We start from the raw sequence: 16528 nt of genomic DNA, 5'->3' as shown, positions 1-16528 counted from the left end.
AATCGCCCGCTGGCTCCTGAAATTCGGCATTGCGCAGGATGCCTCCCCGAGTGAAGCATGCACCAGAGCCAAGTCCGGCTGGATTGACAGTGCCAAGTACCTGCTGCAAACTGACACCAAGAACCTGGGCTGGTGACTTTTGTTTCTTAGGTGGAAGGGCCTGCCTATGCGTTCCAGGGTCTGTGGCTCAGAGTGGCCGGCTGGCTCCTGAAATTCGGCATTGCGCAGGATTCCTCCCCGAGTGAAGCATGCACCAGAGCCAAGTCAGGCTGGATTGACAGTGCCAAGTACCTGCTGCAAACTGACACCATGAACCTGGGTTGTTCTCTTTGGTTTCTTAGGTGGAAGGGCCTGCCTATATGTTCCAGGGTCTGTGGCTCAGAGTGGCCGGCTGGCTCCTGGAATTCGGCATTGCGCAGGATTCCTCCCAGACCAAAGCATGCACCAGTGGCAAGTCAGGCTGGATTGACAGTGCCAAGTACCTGCTGCAAACTGACACCAAGAACCTGGGCTGGTGACTTTTGTTTCTTAGGTGGAAGGGCCTGCCTATGTGTTCCAGGGCCTGTGGCTCAGAGTGGCCGGCTGGCTCCTGAAATTCGGGATTGCGTAGGATTCCTCCCGGACTGAAGCTGGCACCAGAGCCAAGTCAGGCTGGATTGACAGTGCCAAGTACCTCCTGCAAACTGACACCAAGAACCTGGGCTGGTGAGTTTTTTTTCTTAGGTGGAAGGGCCTGCCTATGTGTTCAAGGGCCTGTGGCTCAGAGTGGCCGGCTGGCTCCTGAAATTCGGCATTGCACAGGATTCCTCCCTGAGTGAAGCATGCACCAGAGCCAAGTCAGGCTGGATTGACAGTGCCAAGTACCTCCTGCAAACTGACACCATGAACCTGGGTTGTTCTCTTTTGTTTCTTAGGTGGAAGGGCCTGCCTATGTGTTCCAGGGCCTGTGGCTCAGAGTGGCCGGCTGGCTCCTGAAATTCGGCATTGCGCAGGATTCCTCCCAGACCAAAGCATGCACCAGTGGCAAGTCAGGCTGGATTGACAGTGCCAAGTACCTGCTGCAAACTGACACCAAGAACCTGGGCTGGTGACTTTTGTTTCTTAGGTGGAAGGGCCTGCCTATGTCTTCCAGGGCCTGTGGCTCACAGTGGCCCGCTGGCTCCTGAAATTCGGCATTGCGCAGGATTCCTCCCGGACTGAAGCTGGCACCAGAGCCAAGTCAGGCTGGATTGACAGTGCCAAGTACCTGCTGCAAACTGACACCAAGAACCTGGGCTGCTGACTTTTGTTTCTTAGGTGGAAGGGCCTGCCTATGTGTTCCAGGCCCTGTGGCTCAGAGTGGCCCGCTGGCTCCTGAAATTCGGCATTGCGTAGGATTCCTCCCGGACTGAAGCATGCACCAGAGCCAAGTCAGGCTGGATTGACAGTGCCAAGTACCTGCTGCAAACTGACACCAAGAACCTGGGCTGGTGACTTTTGTTTCTTAGGTGGAAGGGCCTGCCTATGTGTTCCAGGGTCTGTGGCTCAGACTGGCCGGCTGGCTCCTGGAATTCGGCATTGCGCAGGATTCCTCCAAGACCAAAGCATGCACCAGTGGCAAGTTAGGCTAGATTGACAGTGTCTAGTACCTCCTGCAAACTGACACCAAGAACCTGGGTTGTTCTCTTCTGTTTCTTAGGTGGAAGGGCCTGCCTATGTGTTCCAGGGCCTGTGGCTCAGAGGGGCCGGCTGGCTCCTGAAATTCGGCATTGCGCAGGATTCCTCCCCGAGCAAAGCATGCACCAGAGCCAAGTCAGGGTGGATTGACAGTGCCAAGTACCTGCTGCAAACTGACACCAAGAACCTGGGTTGTTCTCTTTTGTTTCTTAGGTGGAAGGGCCTGCCTAAGTGTGCCAGGGCCTGTGGCTCAGAATGGCTGGCTGGCTCCTGAAATTCGGCATTGCGTAGGATTCCTCCCGGACTGAAGCTGGAACCAGAGCCAAGTCATGCTGGATTGACAGTGCCAAGTACCTCCTGCAAACAGACACCAAGAACCTGGGCAGGTGACTTTTGTTTCTTAGGTGGAAGGGCCTGCCTTTGTGTTCCAGGGCCTGTGTCTCAGAGTGGCCGGCTGGCTCCTGAAATTCGGCTTTGCGCAGGATGCCTCCCCGAGTGAAGCATGCACCAGAGCCAAGTCCGGCTGGATTGACAGTGCCAAGTACCTGCTGCAAACTGATACCAAGAACCTGGGCTGGTGACTTTTGTTTCTTAGGTGGAAGGGCCTGCCTATGTGTTCCAGGGCCTGTGGCTCAGAGTGGCCGGCTGGCTCCTGAAATTCGGCATTGCGCAGGATGCCTCCCCGACTGAAGCATGCACCAGTACCAAGTCAGGCTGGATTGACAGTGCCAAGTACCTGCTGCAAACTGACACCATGAACCTGGGTTGTTATCTTTTGTTTCTTAGGTGGTAGGCCTGCCTATGTGTTCCAGGGCCAGTGGCTCAGAATCGCCCGCTGGCTCCTGAAATTCAGCATTGCCCAGGAGGCCTCCCCAACTGAAGCATGCACCAGTGGCAAGTAAGGCTAGATTGACAGTGCCAAGTACCTGCTGCAAACTGACACCAAGAACCTGGGCTGGTGACTTTTGTTTCTTAGGTGGAAGGGCCTGCCTATGTGTTCCAGGGTCTGTGGCTCAGAGTGGCCGGCTGGCTCCTGGAATTCGGCATTGCGCAGGATGCCTCCCCGACTGAAGCTGGCACCAGTGGCAAGTCAGGCTGGATTGACAGTGCCAAGTACCTCCTGCAAACTGACACCAAGAACCTGGGCTGGTGACTTTTGTTTCTTAGGTGGAAGGGCCTGCCTATGTGTTCCAGGGCCTGTGGCTCAGTGTGGCCGGCTGGCTCCTGGAATTCGGCATTGCGCAGGATTCCTCCCAGACCAAAGCAGGCACCAGTGGCAAGTCAGGCTGGATTGACAGTGCCAAGTACCTGCTGCAAACTGACACCAAGAACCTGGGTTGGTGACTTTTGTTTCTTAGGTGGAAGGGCCTGCCTATGTGTTCCAGGGCCTGTGGCTCAGAGTGGCCACCTGGCTCCTGAAATTCGGCATTGCGCAGGATGCCTCCCCGAGTGAAGCATGCACCAGAGCCAAGTCAGGCTGGATTGACAGTGCCAAGTACCTGCTGCAAACTGACACCATGAACCTGGGTTGTTCTCTTTTGTTTCTTAGGTGGAAGGGCCTGCCTATGTGTTCCAGGGTCTGTGGCTCAGAGTGGCCGGCTGGCTCCTGAAATTCGGCATTGCGCAGGATTCCTCCAAGACCAAAGCATGCACCAGTGGCAAGTTAGGCTAGATTGAGAGTGTCTAGTACCTGCTGCAAACTGACACCAAGGACCTGGGCTGGTGACTTTTGTTTTTTAGGTGGAAGGGCCTGCCTCTGTGTTCCAGGGCCTGTGGCTCAGAGTGGCGGGCTGGCTCCTGAATTTCGGCATTGCGCAGGATTCCTCCCCGAGTAAAGCATGAACCAGAGCCAAGTCAGGGTGGATTGACAGTGCCAAGTACCTGCTGCAAACTGACACCAAGAACCTGGGTTGTTCTCTTTTGTTTCTTAGGTGGAAGGGCCTGCCTATGTGTTCCAGGGTCTGTGGCTCAGAGTGGCCTGCTGGCTCCTGAAATTCGGCATTGCGCAGGATGCCTCCCCGACTGAAGCTGGCACCAGTGGCAAGTCAGGCTTGATTGACAGTGCCAAGTACCTCCTGCAAACTGACACCAAGAACCTGGGCAGGTGACTTTTGTTTCTTAGGTGGAAGGGCCTGCCTATGTGTTCCAGGGCCTGTGGCTCAGAGTGGCCGGCTGGCTCCTGAAATTCGGCATTGCGCAGGATGCCTCCCCGACTGAAGCATGCACCAGTACCAAGTCAGGCTGGATTGACAGTGCCAAGTACCTGCTGCAAACTGACACCATGAACCTGGGTTGTTATCTTTTGTTTCTTAGGTGGTAGGCCTGCCTATGTGTTCCAGGGCCAGTGGCTCAGAATCGCCCGCTGGCTCCTGAAATTCAGCATTGCCCAGGAGGCCTCCCCAACTGAAGCATGCACCAGTGGCAAGTAAGGCTAGATTGACAGTGCCAAGTACCTGCTGCAAACTGACACCAAGAACCTGGGCTGGTGACTTTTGTTTCTTAGGTGGAAGGGCCTGCCTATGTGTTCCAGGGTCTGTGGCTCAGAGTGGCCGGCTGGCTCCTGGAATTCGGCATTGCGCAGGATGCCTCCCCGACTGAAGCTGGCACCAGTGGCAAGTCAGGCTGGATTGACAGTGCCAAGTACCTCCTGCAAACTGACACCAAGAACCTGGGCTGGTGACTTTTGTTTCTTAGGTGGAAGGGCCTGCCTATGTGTTCCAGGGCCTGTGGCTCAGTGTGGCCGGCTGGCTCCTGGAATTCGGCATTGCGCAGGATTCCTCCCAGACCAAAGCAGGCACCAGTGGCAAGTCAGGCTGGATTGACAGTGCCAAGTACCTGCTGCAAACTGACACCAAGAACCTGGGTTGGTGACTTTTGTTTCTTAGGTGGAAGGGCCTGCCTATGTGTTCCAGGGCCTGTGGCTCAGAGTGGCCACCTGGCTCCTGAAATTCGGCATTGCGCAGGATGCCTCCCTGAGTGAAGCATGCACCAGAGCCAAGTCAGGCTGGATTGACAGTGCCAAGTACCTGCTGCAAACTGACACCATGAACCTGGGTTGTTCTCTTTTGTTTCTTAGGTGGAAGGGCCTGCCTATGTGTTCCAGGGTCTGTGGCTCAGAGTGGCCGGCTGGCTCCTGAAATTCGGCATTGCGCAGGATTCCTCCAAGACCAAAGCATGCACCAGTGGCAAGTTAGGCTAGATTGAGAGTGTCTAGTACCTGCTGCAAACTGACACCAAGGACCTGGGCTGGTGACTTTTGTTTTTTAGGTGGAAGGGCCTGCCTCTGTGTTCCAGGGCCTGTGGCTCAGAGTGGCGGGCTGGCTCCTGAATTTCGGCATTGCGCAGGATTCCTCCCCGAGTAAAGCATGCACCAGAGCCAAGTCAGGGTGGATTGACAGTGCCAAGTACCTGCTGCAAACTGACACCAAGAACCTGGGTTGTTCTCTTTTGTTTCTTAGGTGGAAGGGCCTGCCTATGTGTTCCAGGGTCTGTGGCTCAGAGTGGCCTGCTGGCTCCTGAAATTCGGCATTGCGCAGGATGCCTCCCCGACTGAAGCTGGCACCAGTGGCAAGTCAGGCTTGATTGACAGTGCCAAGTACCTCCTGCAAACTGACACCAAGAACCTGGGCAGGTGACTTTTGTTTCTTAGGTGGAAGGGCCTGCCTATGTGTTCCAGGGCCTGTCGCTCAGAGTGGCCGGCTGGCTCCTGAAATTCGGCATTGCGCAGGATTCCTCCCAGACTGAAGCATGCACCAGAGCCAAGTCAGGCTGGATTGACAGTGCCAAGTACCTGCTGCAAACTGACACCAAGAACCTGGGCTGGTGACTTTTGTTTCTTAGGTGGAAGGGCCTGCCTATGTGTTCCAGGGTCTGTGGCTCAGAGTGGCCCGCTGGCTCCTGAAATTCGGCATTGCGCAGGATTCCTCCCAGACCAAAGCATGCACCAGTGGCAAGTCAGGCTGGATTGACAGTGCCAAGTACCTGCTGCAAACTGACACCAAGAACCTGGGCTGGTGACTTTTGTTTCTTAGGTGGAAGGGCCTGCCTATGTCTTCCAGGGCCTGTGGCTCACAGTGGCCGGCTGGCTCCTGAAATTCGGCATTGCGTAGGATTCCTCCCGGACTGAAGCTGGCACCAGAGCCAAGTCAGGCTGGATTGACAGTGCCAAGTACCTGCTGCAAACTGACACCAAGAACCTGGGCTGGTGACTTTTGTTTCTTAGGTGGAAGGGCCTACCTATGTGTTCAAGGGCCTGTGGCTCAGTGTGGCCGGCTGGCTCCTGGAATTCGGCATTGCGCAGGATTCGTCCCAGACCAAAGCATGCACCAGTGGCAAGTCAGGCTGGATTGACAGTGCCAAGTACCTGCTGCAAACTGACACCAAGAACCTGGGCTGGTGACTTTTGTTTCTTAGGTGGAAGGGCCTGCCTATGTGTTCCAGGGCCTGTGGCTCAGAGTGGCCGGCTGGCTCCTGAAATTCGGCATTGCGCAGGATTCCTCCAAGACCAAAGCATGCACCAGTGGCAAGTCAGGCTGGATTGACAGTGCCAAGTACCTGCTGCAAACTGACACCAAGAACCTGGGCTGGTGACTTTTGTTTCTCAGGTGGAAGGGCCTGCCTATGTGTGCCAGGGCCTGTGGCTCAGAATGGCTGGCAGGCTCATGAAATTCGGCATTGCGCAGGATTCCTCCCCGAGTGAAGCTGGCACCAGAGCAAAGGCATGCTGGATTGACAGTTCCAAGTACCTCCTGCAAACAGACACCAAGAACCTGGGCTGGTGACTTTTGTTTCTTAGGTGGAAGGGCCTGCCTATGTGTTCCAGGGCCTGTGTCTCAGAGTGGCCGGCTGGCTCCTGAAATTCGGCATTGCCCAGGATGCCTCCCCGAGTGAAGCATGCACCAGAGCCAAGTCCGGCTGGATTGACAGTGCCAAGTACCTGCTGCAAACTGACACCAAGAACCTGGGCTGGTGACTTTTGTTTCTTAGGTGGAAGGGCCTGCCTATGTGTTCCAGGGTCTGTGGCTCAGAGTGGCCGGCTGGCTCCTGAAATTCGGCATTGCGCAGGATTCCTCCCCGAGTGAAGCATGCACCAGAGCCAAGTCAGGCTGGATTGACAGTGCTAAGTACCTGCTGCAAACTGACACCATGAACCTGGGTTGTTCTCTTTGGTTTCTTAGGTGGAAGGGCCTGCCTATATGTTCCAGGGTCTGTGGCTCAGAGTGGCCGGCTGGCTCCTGGAATTCGGCATTGCGCAGGATTCCTCCCAGACCAAAGCATGCACCAGTGGCAAGTCAGGCTGGATTGACAGTGCCAAGTACCTGCTGCAAACTGACACCAAGAACCTGGGCTGGTGACTTTTGTTTCTTAGGTGGAAGGGCCTGCCTATGTGTTCCAGGGCCTGTGGCTCAGAGTGGCCACCTGGCTCCTGAAATTCGGGATTGCGTAGGATTCCTCCCGGACTGAAGCTGGCACCAGAGCCAAGTCAGGCTGGATTGACAGTGCCAAGTACCTGCTGCAAACTGACACCAAGAACCTGGGCTGGTGAGTTTTTTTTCTTAGGTGGAAGGGCCTGCCTATGTGTTCAAGGGCCTGTGGCTCAGAGTGGCCGGCTGGCTCCTGGAATTCGGCATTGCACAGGATTCCTCCCTGAGTGAAGCATGCACCAGAGCCAAGTCAGGCTGGATTGACAGTGCCAAGTACCTCCTGCAAACTGACACCATGAACCTGGGTTGTTCTCTTTTGTTTCTTAGGTGGAAGGGCCTGCCTATGTGTTCCAGGGTCTGTGGCTCAGAGTGGCCACCTGGCTCCTGAAATTCGGCATTGCGCAGGTTTCCTCCCCAACTGAAGCTGGCACCAGAGCCAAGTCAGGCTGGATTGACAGTGCCAAGTACCTGCTGCAAACTGACACCAAGAACCTGGGCTGGTGACTTTTGTTTCTTAGGTGGAAGGGCCTGCCTATATGTTCCATGGCCTGTGGCTCAGAGTGGCCGGCTGGCTCCTGAAATTCGGCATTGCGCAGGATGCCTCCCCGACTTAAGCTGGCACCAGAGCCAAGTCAGGCTGGATTGACAGTGCCAAGTACCTCCTGCAAACTGACACAAAGAACCTGGGCGGGTGACTTTTGTTTCTTAGGTGGAAGGGCCTGCTTATGTGTACCAGGGCCTGTGGCTCAGAGTGGCCGGCTGGCTCCTGAAATTCGGCATTGCGCAGGATTCCTCCCAGACCAAAGCATGCACCAGTGGCAAGTCAGGCTGGATTGACAGTGCCAAGTACCTGCTGCAAACTGACACCAAGAACCTGGGCTGGTGACTTTTGTTTCTTAGGTGGAAGGGCCTGCCTATGTCTTCCAGGGCCTGTGGCTCACAGTGGCCCGCTGGCTCCTGAAATTCGGCATTGCGTAGGATTCCTCCCGGACTGAAGCTGGCACCAGAGCCAAGTCAGGCTGGATTGACAGTGCCAAGTACCTGCTGCAAACTGACACCAAGAACCTGGGCTGGTGACTTTTGTTTCTTAGGTGGAAGGGCCTACCTATGTGTTCAAGGGCCTGTGGCTCAGTGTGGCCGGCTGGCTCCTGGAATTCGGCATTGCGCAGGATTCGTCCCAGACCAAAGCATGCACCAGTGGCAAGTCAGGCTGGATTGACAGTGCCAAGTACCTGCTGCAAACTGACACCAAGAACCTGGGCTGGTGACTTTTGTTTCTTAGGTGGAAGGGCCTGCCTATGTGTTCCAGGGCCTGTGGCTCAGAGTGGCCGGCTGGCTCCTGAAATTCGGCATTGCGCAGGATTCCTCCCAGACCAAAGCATGCACCAGTGGCAAGTCAGGCTGGATTGACAGTGCCAAGTACCTGCTGCAAACTGACACCAAGAACCTGGGCTGGTGACTTTTGTTTCTCAGGTGGAAGGGCCTGCCTATGTGTGCCAGGGCCTGTGGCTCAGAATGGCTGGCAGGCTCATGAAATTCGGCATTGCGCAGGATTCCTCCCCGAGTGAAGCTGGCACCAGAGCCAAGTCATGCTGGATTGACAGTGCCAAGTACCTCCTGCAAACAGACACCAAGAACCTGGGCTGGTGACTTTTGTTTCTTAGGTGGAAGGGCCTGCCTATGTGTTCCAGGGCCTGTGTCTCAGAGTGGCCGGCTGGCTCCTGAAATTCGGCATTGCGCAGGATGCCTCCCCGAGTGAAGCATGCACCAGAGCCAAGTCCGGCTGGATTGACAGTGCCAAGTACCTGCTGCAAACTGACACCAAGAACCTGGGCTGGTGACTTTTGTTTCTTAGGTGGAAGGGCCTGCCTATGTGTTCCAGGGCCTGTGGCTCAGAGTGGCCAGCTGGCTCCTGAAATTCGGCATTGCGCAGGATTCCTCCCCGAGTGAAGCATGCACCAGAGCCAAGTCAGGCTGGATTGACAGTGCCAAGTACCTGCTGCAAACTGACACCATGAACCTGGGTTGTTCTCTTTGGTTTCTTAGGTGGAAGGGCCTGCCTATATGTTCCAGGGTCTGTGGCTCAGAGTGGCCGGCTGGCTCCTGAAATTCGGCATTGCGCAGGATTCCTCCCAGACCAAAGCATGCACCAGTGGCAAGTCAGGCTGGATTGACAGTGCCAAGTACCTGCTGCAAACTGACACCAAGAACCTGGGCGGGTGACTTTTGTTTCTTAGGTGGAAGGGCCTGCCTATGTGTTCCAGGGCCTGTGGCTCAGAGTGGCCGGCTGGCTCCTGAAATTCGGCATTGCGTAGGATTCCTCCCGGACTGAAGCTGGCACCAGAGCCAAGTCAGGCTGGATTGACAGTGCCAAGTACCTGCTGCAAACTGACACCAAGAACCTGGGCTGGTGAGTTTTTTTTCTTAGGTGGAAGGGCCTGCCTATGTGTTCAAGGGCCTGTGGCTCAGAGTGGCCGGCTGGCTCCTGGAATTCGGCATTGCACAGGATTCCTCCCGGACTGAAGCATGCACCAGAGCCAAGTCAGGCTGGATTGACAGTGCCAAGTACCTCCTGCAAACTGACACCATGAACCTGGGTTGTTCTCTTTTGTTTCTTAGGTGGAAGGGCCTGCCTATGTGTTCCAGGGTCTGTGGCTCAGAGTGGCCACCTGCCTCCTGAAATTCGGCATTGCGCAGGATTCCTCCCGGACTGAAGCTGGCACCAGAGCCAAGTCAGGCTGGATTGACAGTGCCAAGTACCTGCTGCAAACTGACACCAAGAACCTGGGCTGGTGACTTTTGTTTCTTAGGTGGAAGGGCCTGCCTATATGTTCCAGGGCCTGTGGCTCAGAGTGGCCCGCTGGCTCCTGAAATTCGGCATTGCGCAGGATGCCTCCCCGACTTAAGCTGGCACCAGAGCCAAGTCAGGCTGGATTGACAGTGCCAAGTACCTCCTGCAAACTGACACAAAGAACCTGGGCGGGTGACTTTTGTTTCTTAGGTGGAAGGGCCTGCTTATGTGTACCAGGGCCTGTGGCTCAGAGTGGCCGGCTGGCTCCTGAAATTCGGCATTGCGCAGGATTCCTCCCAGACCAAAGCATGCACCAGTGGCAAGTCAGGCTGGATTGACAGTGCCAAGTACCTGCTGCAAACTGACACCAAGAACCTGGGCTGGTGACTTTTGTTTCTTAGGTGGAAGGGCCTGCCTATGTGTTCCAGGCCCTGTGGCTCAGAGTGGCCCGCTGGCTCCTGAAATTCGGCATTGCGTAGGATTCCTCCCGGACTGAAGCATGCACCAGAGCCAAGTCAGGCTGGATTGACAGTGCCAAGTACCTGCTGCAAACTGACACCAAGAACCTGGGCTGGTGACTTTTGTTTCTTAGGTGGAAGGGCCTGCCTATGTGTTCCAGGGTCTGTGGCTCAGACTGGCCGGCTGGCTCCTGGAATTCGGCATTGCGCAGGATTCCTCCAAGACCAAAGCATGCACCAGTGGCAAGTTAGGCTAGATTGACAGTGTCTAGTACCTCCTGCAAACTGACACCAAGAACCTGGGCTGGTGACTTCTGTTTCTTAGGTGGAAGGGCCTGCCTATGTGTTCCAGGGCCTGTGGCTCAGAGTGGCCACCTGGCTCCTGAAATTCGGCATTGCGCAGGATGCCTCCCCGAGGGAAGCTGGCACCAGAGCCAAGTCAGGGTGGATTGACAGTGCCAAGTACCTGCTGCAAACTGACACCAAGAACCTGGGTTGTTCTCTTTTGTTTCTTAGGTGGAAGGGCCTGCCTATGTGTTCCAGGGTCTGTGGCTCAGAATCGCCGGCTGGCTCCTGAAATTCGGCATTGCGCCGGATGCCTCCCCGACTGAAGCATGCACCAGTGGCAAGTCACGCTTGATTGACAGTGCCAAGTACCTGCTGCAAACTGACACCAAGAACCTGGGCTGGTGACTTTTGTTTCTTAGGTGGAAGGGCCTGCTTATGTGTTCCAGGGCCTGTGGCTCAGAGTGGCCGGCTGGCTCCTGGAATTCGGCATTGCGCAGGATTCCTCCCAGACCAAAGCATGCACCAGTGGCAAGTCAGGCTGGATTGACAGTGCCAAGTACCTCCTGCAATCTGACACCAAGAACCTGGGCTGGTGACTTTTGTTTCTTAGGTGGAAGGGCCTGCTTTGTGTTCCAGGGTCTGTGGCTCATAGTGGCCGGCTGGCTCCTGAAATTCGGCATTGCTCAGGATGCCTCCCAGACCAAAGCATGCACGAGTGGCAAGTCAGGCTGGATTGACAGTGCCAAGTACCTCCTGCAAACTGACACCAAGAACCTGGGCTGGTGACTTTTGTTTCTTAGGTGGAAGGGCCTGCCTAAGTGTGCCAGGGCCTGTGGCTCAGAATGGCTGGCTGGCTCCTGAAATTCGGCATTGCGTAGGATTCCTCCCGGACTGAAGCTGGCACCAGAGCCAAGTCATGCTGGATTGACAGTGCCAAGTACCTGCTGCAAACAGACACCAAGAACCTGGGCAGGTGACTTTTGTTTCTTAGGTGGAAGGGCCTGCCTTTGTGTTCCAGGGCCTGTGTCTCAGAGTGGCCGGCTGGCTCCTGAAATTCGGCTTTGCGCAGGATGCCTCCCCGAGTGAAGCATGCACCAGAGCCAAGTCCGGCTGGATTGACAGTGCCAAGTACCTGCTGCAAACTGATACCAAGAACCTGGGCTGGTGACTTTTGTTTCTTAGGTGGAAGGGCCTGCCTATGTGTTCCAGGGCCTGTGGCTCAGAGTGGCCGGCTGGCTCCTGAAATTCGGCATTGCGCAGGATGCCTCCCCGACTGAAGCATGCACCAGTACCAAGTCAGGCTGGATTGACAGTGCCAAGTACCTGCTGCAAACTGACACCATGAACCTGGGTTGTTATCTTTTGTTTCTTACGTGGTAGGCCTGCCTATGTGTTCCAGGGCCAGTGGCTCAGAATCGCCCGCTGGCTCCTGAAATTCAGCATTGCCCAGGAGGCCTCCCCAACTGAAGCATGCACCAGTGGCAAGTAAGGCTAGATTGACAGTGCCAAGTACCTGCTGCAAACTGACACCAAGAACCTGGGCTGGTGACTTTTGTTTCTTAGGTGGAAGGGCCTGCCTATGTGTTCCAGGGTCTGTGGCTCAGAGTGGCCGGCTGGCTCCTGGAATTCGGCATTGCGCAGGATGCCTCCCCGACTGAAGCTGGCACCAGTGGCAAGTCAGGCTGGATTGACAGTGCCAAGTACCTGCTGCAAACTGACACCAAGAACCTGGGCTGGTGACTTTTGTTTCTTAGGTGGAAGGGCCTGCCTATGTGTTCCAGGGCCTGTGGCTCAGTGTGGCCGGCTGGCTCCTGGAATTCGGCATTGCGCAGGATTCCTCCCAGACCAAAGCAGGCACCAGTGGCAAGTCAGGCTGGATTGACAGTGCCAAGTACCTGCTGCAAACTGACACCAAGAACCTGGGTTGGTGACTTTTGTTTCTTAGGTGGAAGGGCCTGCCTATGTGTTCCAGGGCCTGTGGCTCAGAGTGGCCACCTGGCTCCTGAAATTCGGCATTGCGCAGGATGCCTCCCGGACTGAAGCATGCACCAGAGCCAAGTCAGGCTGGATTGACAGTGCCAAGTACCTGCTGCAAACTGACACCATGAACCTGGGTTGTTCTCTTTTGTTTCTTAGGTGGAAGGGCCTGCCTATGTGTTCCAGGGTCTGTGGCTCAGAGTGGCCGGCTGGCTCCTGAAATTCGGCATTGCGCAGGATGCCTCCCCGACTGAAGCTGGCACCAGTGGCAAGTCAGGCTTGATTGACAGTGCCAAGTACCTCCTGCAAACTGACACCAAGAACCTGGGCTGGTGACTTTTGTTTCTTAGGTGGAAGGGCCTGCCTATGTGTTCCAGGGCCTGTGGCTCAGAGTGGCCGGCTGGCTCCTGAAATTCGGCATTGCGCAGGATTCCTCCCAGACTGAAGCATGCACCAGAGCCAAGTCAGGCTGGATTGACAGTGCCAAGTACCTGCTGCAAACTGACACCAAGAACCTGGGCTGGTGACTTTTGTTTCTTAGGTGGAAGGGCCTGCCTATGTGTTCCAGGGCCTGTGGCTCAGAGTGGCCGGCTGGCTCCTGAAATTCGGCATTGCGCAGGATGCCTCCCCGAGTGAAGCATGCACCAGAGCCAAGTCAGGCTGGATTGGCAGTGCCAAGTACCTGCTGCAAACTGACACCATGAACCTGGGTTGTTCTCTTTTGTTTCTTAGGTGGAAGGGCCTCCCTATGTGTTCCAGGGTCTGTGGCTCAGAGTGGCCCGCTGGCTCCTGAAATTCGGCATTGCGCAGGATTCCTCCAAGACCAAAGCATGCACCAGTGGCAAGTTAGGCTAGATTGACAGTGCCAAGTACCTCCTGCAAACTGACACCAAGAACCTGGGCTGGTGACTTTTGTTTTTTAGGTGGAAGGGCCTGCCTCTGTGTTCCAGGGCCTGTGGCTCAGAGTGGCGGGCTGGCTCCTGAATTTCGGCATTGCGCCGGATTCCTCCCCGACTGAAGCATGCACCAGAGCCAAGTCAGGCTGGATTGACAGTGCCAAGTACCTGCTGCAAACTGACACCAAGAACCTGGGTTGTTCTCTTTTGTTTCTTAGGTGGAAGGGCCTGCCTATGTGTTCCAGGGTCTGTCGCTCAGAGTGGCCTGCTGGCTCCTGAAATTCGGCATTGCGCAGGATGCCTCCCCGACTGAAGCTGGCACCAGTGGCAAGTCAGGCTTGATTGACAGTGCCAAGTACCTCCTGCAAACTGACACCAAGAACCGGGGCAGGTGACTTTTGTTTCTTAGGTGGAAGGGCCTGCCTATGTGTTCCAGGGCCTGTCGCTCAGAGTGGCCGGCTGGCTCCTGAAATTCGGCATTGCGCAGGATTCCTCCCAGACTGAAGCTGGCACCAGAGCCAAGTCAGGCTGGATTGACAGTGCCAAGTACCTGCTGCAAACTGACACCAAGAACCTGGGCTGGTGACTTTTGTTTCTTAGGTGGAAGGGCCTGCCTATGTGTTCCAGGGCCTGTGGCTCAGAGTGGCCGGCTGGCTCCTGAAATTCGGCATTGCGCAGGATTCCTCCCAGACCAAAGCATGCACCAGTGGCAAGTTAGGGTTGATTGACAGTGCTAAGTACCTGCTGCAAACTGACCCCAAGAACCTCTGCTGCTGACTTTTGTTTCTTAGGTGGAAGGGCCTGCCTATGTGTTCCTGGGCCTGTGGCTCAGAGTGGCCGGCTGGCTCCTGAAATTCGGCATTGCGCAGGATTCTTCCCCGGGTGAAGCTGGCACCAGTGGCAAGTCTGACTGGATTGACAGTGCCAAGTACCTGCTGCAATCTGACACCAAGAACCTGGGCTGCTGTCTTTTGTTTCTCAGGTGGAAGGGCCTGCCTATGTGTTCCAGGGTCTGTGGCTCAGAATGGCTGGCTAGCTCCTGAAATTCGGCATTGCGCAGGATTCTTCCCCGGGTGAAGCTGGCACCAGTGGCAAGTCTGACTGGATTGACAGTGCCAAGTACCTGCTGCAATCTGACACCAAGAACCTGGGCTGCTGTCTTTTGTTTCTCAGGTGGAAGGGCCTGCCTATGTGTTCCAGGGTCTGTGGCTCAGAGTGGCCCGCTGGCTCCTGAAATTCGGCATTGCGCAGGATTCCTCCCTGAGTGAAGCATGCACCAGAGCCAAGTCAGGCTGGATTGACAGTACCAAGTACCTGCTGCAAACTGACACCAAGAACCTGGGCTGGTGACTTTTGTTTCTTAGGTGGAAGGGCCTGCCTATGTGTTCCAGGGCCTGTGGCTCAGAGTGGCCCGCTGGCTCCTGAAATTCGGGATTGCGTAGGATTCCTATCGGACTGAAGCTGGCACCAGAGCCAAGTCAGGCTGGATTGACAGTGCCAAGTACCTGCTGCAAACTGACACCAAGAACCTGGGCTGGTGACTTTTGTTTCTTAGGTGGAAGGGCCTGCCTATGTGTTCCAGGGTCTGTGGCTCAGAGTGGCCACCTGGCTCCTGAAATTCGGCATTGCGCAGGATTCCTCCCAGGCCAAAGCATGCACCAGAGCCAAGTCAGGGTGGATTGACAGTGCCAAGTACCTGCTGCAAACTGACACCATGAACCTGGGTTGTTCTCTTTTGTTTCTTAGGTGGAAGGGCCTGCCTATGTGTTCCAGGTTCTGTGGCTCAGAGTGGCCCGCTAGCTCCTGAAATTCGGCATTGCGCAGGATGCCTCCCTGAATGAAGCTGGCACCAGTGGCAAGTCAGGCTGGATTGACAGTGCCAAGTACCTCCTGCAAACTGACACCAAGAACCTGGGCTGGTGACTTTTGTTTCTTAGGTGGAAGGGCCTGCCTATGTGTTCCAGGGCCTGTGGCTCATAGTGGCCGGCTGGCTCCTGAAATTCGGCATTGCGCAGGATTCCTCCCCGAGTGAAGCATGCACCAGAGCAAAGTCAGGCTGGATTGACAGTGTCAAGTACCTGCTGCAAACTGACACCATGAACCTGGGTTGTTCTCTTTTGTTTCTTAGGTGGAAGGGCCTGCCTATGTGTTCCAGGGTCTGTGGCTCAGAATCGCCCGCTGGCTCCTGAAATTCAGCATTGCGCAGGATTCCTCCCCGACTGAAGCATGCACCAGTGGCAAGTCAGGCTGGATTGACAGTGCCAAGCACCTCCTGCAATCTGACACCATGAACCTGGGTTGTTCTCTTTGGTTTCTTAGGTGGAAGGGCCTGCCTATATGTTCCAGGGTCTGTGGCTCAGAGTGGCCGGCTGGCTCCTGAAATTCGGCATTGCGCAGGATTCCTCCCAGACCAAAGCATGCACCAGTGGCAAGTCAGGCTGGATTGACAGTGCCAAGTACCTGCTGCAAACTGACACCAAGAACCTGGGCTGGTGACTTTTGTTTCTTAGGTGGAAGGGCCTGCCTATGTGTTCCAGGGCCTGTGGCTCAGAGTGGCCACCTGGCTCCTGAAATTCGGGATTGCGTAGGATTCCTCCCGGACTGAAGCTGGCACCAGAGCCAAGTCAGGCTGGATTGACAGTGCCAAGTACCTGCTGCAAACTGACACCAAGAACCTGGGCTGGTGACTTTTGTTTCTTAGGTGGAAGGGCCTGCCTATGTGTTCAAGGGCCTGTGGCTCAGAGTGGCCGGCTGGCTCCTGGAATTCGGCATTGCACAGGATTCCTCCCTGAGTGAAGCATGCACCAGAGCCAAGTCAGGCTGGATTGACAGTGCCAAGTACCTGCTGCAAACTGACACCATGAACCTGGGCTGGTGACTTTTGTTTCTTAGGTGGAAGGGCCTGCCTATGTGTTCAAGGGCCTGTGGCTCAGAGTGGCCGGCTGGCTCCCGGAATTCGGCATTGCGCAGGATTCCTCCCAGACAAAAGCATGCACCAGTGGCAAGTCAGGCTGGATTGACAGTGCCAAGTACCTGCTG

The sequence above is a fragment of the Haemorhous mexicanus genome, chromosome 7 (genome assembly GCF_027477595.1).
Source record: "Haemorhous mexicanus isolate bHaeMex1 chromosome 7, bHaeMex1.pri, whole genome shotgun sequence".
Classification (NCBI taxonomy): Eukaryota; Metazoa; Chordata; class Aves; order Passeriformes; family Fringillidae; genus Haemorhous; species Haemorhous mexicanus.
This window is presented reverse-complemented; position numbering follows the sequence as displayed.